The sequence below is a fragment of the Planococcus citri genome, chromosome 2 (genome assembly GCF_950023065.1).
Source record: "Planococcus citri chromosome 2, ihPlaCitr1.1, whole genome shotgun sequence".
NCBI classification, from domain to species: Eukaryota; Metazoa; Arthropoda; class Insecta; order Hemiptera; family Pseudococcidae; genus Planococcus; species Planococcus citri.
In genome coordinates this window covers 53,470,685-53,475,565 of record NC_088678.1, presented here as the reverse complement: position 1 = coordinate 53,475,565, position 4,881 = coordinate 53,470,685, and the positions used below count along the sequence as shown (strand labels likewise).

The 4,881-nt window shown below is 32.9% G+C and overlaps 1 long non-coding RNA gene across 1 annotated transcript; it reads right to left on the bottom strand.

Moving 5' to 3' along the window:
• Positions 1 to 405: 405 nt before the first annotated feature.
• Positions 406 to 4,644, bottom strand: LOC135836449 (uncharacterized). The gene is made up of 3 exons (XR_010557043.1): positions 4,532 to 4,644; positions 4,328 to 4,438; positions 406 to 3,000 (listed from the first exon to the last, which is right to left on the bottom strand). It is a non-coding gene; the product is annotated as an uncharacterized LOC135836449 (long non-coding RNA).
• Positions 4,645 to 4,881: the final 237 nt, after the last annotated feature.

Sequence of the window (4,881 nt, the reverse complement as noted above, 5' to 3'; positions counted from 1 at the left end):
AAATATTATTTTTCAAGTACCTATCGAGTTTTTCAATGATACCCTATGTAATAAATCTAACTAAAAAATTACAAAAAATAACAAATGTTGTGAACAAAGAAATTTTATATTTTAGACATGAGTATCTACTTGATTTCATTATAATTAACAAAGATTGTAGGTACCTACATAAATATAATGGATTCCTTACTCATTTTTGTAAGATCTGTAAAACTACTTACATGTTAACAATAAAAAATAAAAAATCCATCTTATGTATTCTCTTCTACCACCCACTTATAAGAAATTTTCTTGAGAATGATTTGCGTACGAAAAATTGAAAAATCTGCAGTGCATTCTAATTTGAATTACATCCTTAATAGCTACATTGTTATAATTTGACTCGAGTAATATCTAACTCAGGGGCGTAGCAAGCGGGGGGGTTGGGGGGGACGGTCCCCCCCGGCAGGTTTTGAAAAGTTAAAAAGTTGGCATTTTTGAGTTTTCGAGGATGAAAATTCCAAAATGATAACTTTTCAATTAATCATTAGTTGAAAAGTTGGCGTTTTTGACTCAGCTTGATTTGCCAACTGAGAACTTCAGAACTCACAATTGTCAACTTTATTTTCTACTTATTATCTAGTTGAAAAGTTGACAATTTGCAATTGTTAAAATTAAATTAAATTTGCCAACTACATACAATTAATTTCAAATGTAATGTACCTATATTGTAGGTACATTTTTGATTTGCCAACTGAGTACTTGAGAATTGGAAACTCAAAATTGCCAACTTTTCAAGGAAATTATTCATTTTGTTCGAAAATCAACAATTCTCATTTATTTTGTTTACTTAAAAAGTTGGAATTTTTTAATTGAGTATAGAAGAGAATTAAAACCAACAGAATCAACCCCCTTAAATTTAAATTTAATTCGGCTATTCTTATTCTAAATTTGCCAACTGATGCGAGCATGATACAATACCTGAGGACTCAGTTGGCAAATTGACCAATAATGTTGCACCTACTTAGTTGACAAATTTATACTTGATTCATTTTTTCATTTGCTTATTTATTTTTCCAAAATTCCAAATAAAACAATTACATATTGTGATAGCTTTTTATGCTATTTTAGTTCTTAAAATGTACATTTCCAAAAGCTTTGGCCCTCGCTTCGCTCGGGCTAATTTGTTTTCCTTTTTCACAGTAAGTTTGCATTTTCTAGAAAAATATTGCAAGAATTTGAAAAATGCAAAGATCAGAAAAATGATTTTCTATCGTCAAAAATGACGTTCTTCGGTTTTTTGTGTTACAAATTGTTAAAAGCTTTTGCCCTCGCTTCGCTCGGGCCATTTGCTTTCACTTTCCCAATTCTAAATTTCTACAAAAATATTAGGTAGGTAAGTCTCGAATTTGAAAAATATCAAGATTGGAAAATATCATTTTTGACTTTGAAAAATGACGTTTTTCAGATTCTCAAGTTATAAAATTTTGCAAGCTTTTGCCCTAGCTTTGCTTGGGTCAATTCCATTTCGTTTTTTGTTTAAGCTCAATGCAATTACTCCCCAATTATACATAAAAGTTTGAATAAAATTGCGTTAGGTAATTTTCAATTTTTTTAAATTTCCAGTAATGTTAAATAAAAACATTGGGTCAAATACAAAAATTGGGAGTATTACCTTAAATCACAATTTCTAGCCCGAGCGAAAAAAGTACAAGCAAAGCTGTTTTATTTGAGCAAATTTTTAATCGATTTTGCAGTTGGCATTTTTAACATTACAAAGTTGGCATTTTTTAAAATTTACCCCCCCTTGTAAAATCACTTTGCTACGCCCCTAATCTAACTTAGGTAAGAATAATTGAAAGAAGTCCTGCTCGCCTTAAAATATTGGTGCACTTACAATAATCAAAATTAGTGCGACAAACATCCACGTGCACATGAATGTTTTCTTACTTTAAAACTAAATTTTTTAAATCTATAGGTATATTTAATAATCTAAATTATATTGAATAAGTCGCACCAAAAATTGAAAAATTTTACTCATCAAATGTGATCTGTCACGAGAAAACCAACTTAGTGTCCAAAAAATCGATATTTTTTTATGGTGGATATTGGTAGTACTCAGGGTGCTAAATCTGCCTGCGGTGCTAAAAACGTTCGCGAACGATTCTTTTGACCCTAAATTTAAGGTCAAAAAAATTGAGCAACTACAAAAAAAATGAAAAAATTTTTTTTTTGATTTTCTCGAAATGTATGTCGGGGGGAGTCAACATACAAATTTTTGTGGATATCGGCTCACATTTGTAGGATTTAGGCAGTTTTTTTGAAATTTGAATGAGGTTCACTCTGGAAAAATCAACTCTTTTCACCTTGAACAAATTTGTTAAGAAACGTGATAAATTTAATAATAATAACTTATTCTTCATTAATAATTCATACTCGGGTAGTTTTTGCAACATTTTTGGCAAAAAATTCAAAAAAATCGAAAAAATCGATTTTGGGAAATTTCGATTATTGGACTTGGCAACCTTGAATGTGATGATTCTGAAAAAAAAATATCGGGTTATGTTGGCACTCATGGGGGCCAAAAGTGGTGCAAGTTTCACGGACCTACAAATTTTAGATCGCCTGATGCATAGACTCAAAACTTCAAATGCCCTTCCTGTAAAATTTACGTTTTGGAAACTAGGTTAGTTTTCTCGTGACAGATCACAAATGAGACCAACGTTTGAATTTGAAAAACTAAAAATACCAACTAGACAGTATAATTTTCAAACTAAGCGAGTTATAGGTAATTAATTAATGTTTCTGCCTTTTAAGTTGAAGGGTGCGCAGAATTTGAGCTTGCGAGTAAATTGTATTCAACGTGTCCGGAAATGAGCGCAAGTTCGCCGGATATAATCCATAAATTGCGATGGAAATTGGTCGTTGAATGATGGTCAAATATGTGTGAACGAGTCGACGATCTTTCGGTTCCAAGAGATACCAAGGGCTGTCATAAATTTCCGAAGCAATGACTTCATTCTACACAGAAGTTGAATACAAAAATTAATAATAATAAGAATAATTTGAAATTATAAAAAAAGAATCACTGAAATTCTCGTTTTTTTATGCAAGTACTAACAAGAGAACTAATACCTGAACCGGCAGAAACGAAAATGAACGAATCAAAGCTAGATCGGAAGGGGACTACCTCAGGACCCCAAATCCAAAATTTCAAGTGCTGAAGTTGATTTCTCGATTTTTGGTGAATTTTTGAAAATTGAAAAATCCAAAAAATTATCAATTAAACTAAAAATAGAAAATATTGATGAAAATTAAAATTTTCTCGGGAAGTAGTTCAGATGGCGTCTCTAACTCATTTACAACTATCGAAATTCGCAAAACCTCAATTCCAGTCATTCTGGAGCCTCCAGCGATTTTTTATAATTTCTCCAGAAACTTAAAATAGCTCTGGAACGGCTAAAAATCAACTTCAGCACAAATAACTTCATTTAGGGCCTATGTGGGTTGCCTTTAACCAATTTTTGGGGTTGTCGTGAAAATCAGCGTCTGCCAGTTCAGACGTGTATTTTTGCCCAAAATTGGTTAAAAGGCAACCCACATAGGCCCTAAATGAAGTTATTTGTGCTGAAGTTGATTTTTAGCCGTTCCAGAGCTATTTTAAGTTTCTGGAGAAATTATAAAAAATCGCTGGAGGCTCCAGAATGGTGGAAATGGGGGTTTTACCTATTCGGAACGTCGAAAATAGGTCGGAGCTCAATTTCGAATAGATAGCATCGCAAAAGATGGAATATTTAACATTTTCAAATTTTGGCATTTTTTCCAATGGGCAAAAATACACATCTGAACCGGCAGACGCCGATTTTCACGACGACCCCAAAAATTGGTTAAAGGCAACCCACACATAGGCCCAAAATAAAGTGATTTGTGCTGAAGTTGATTTTTAGCCGTTCCAGAGCTAAGTATTTCAAGTTTCGGGAGAAATGATAAAAAATCGCTGGAGGCTCCAGAATGACTGGAATTGAGGTTTTGCCAATTTCGATAGTTGTAAATGAGTTAGAGACGCCATCTGAACTACTTCCCGAGAAAATTTCAATTTTCATCAATATTTTCTATTTTTGGTTTAATTAATAATTTTATTTTTTGGATTTTTCAATTTTCAAAAATTCACCAAAAATCGAGAAATCAACTTCAGCACTTGAAATTTTGGATGTGGGGTCCTGAGGTAGTCCCCTTTCGATCTAGCTTTGATTCGTTCATTTTCGTTTCTGCCGGTTCAGGTAGTTCTCTTGTAAGTATTTGAGAAAGTTCACAAATACTGCTTTTTTTAATTATCATAGGTACTCACCATTTTTTGAAACATTTCTCCAATAAAGCAGAATGCTAGCCAAATCAATAATGTTCCACACAAGACTGCCACGACGATCAATTGTTGCCGGAAAAAAGTTATTGGGGTGATCTGTTATGAATACCAGGCAAGTGTTAGTTTGAAATTATCAATCCAATAACCTACCTATTCTCCGATTTTTTTTTTTTTAAGAACTAAACGTACCGATGATATGAAAAATGCCAAGGTTACCGATGCCATAAAAATCTCCATGTGAATTATTGTACCCAGGTAATCCATGTATTTAGCGTACGATTTCGCAACACTGAAGCATAACAACAGATGATATAATATATACGAATAGTATTACGTTACTGGAGAGTTACTGCGACGTCGAGAATTTTTTCTCGGTTTTGTTTATTTTCATATTTTATTTTATTATCACTGTACGTATACGTACCTCTAGACGTACGTATACCTACTTTTTTTTCAATCGTCGAATTGTTCTCGGATTTTATAGGAAGCCACGACTATACCTTCAGGTCGGTGGATCCTAATCACGTAGTGACGTAGAT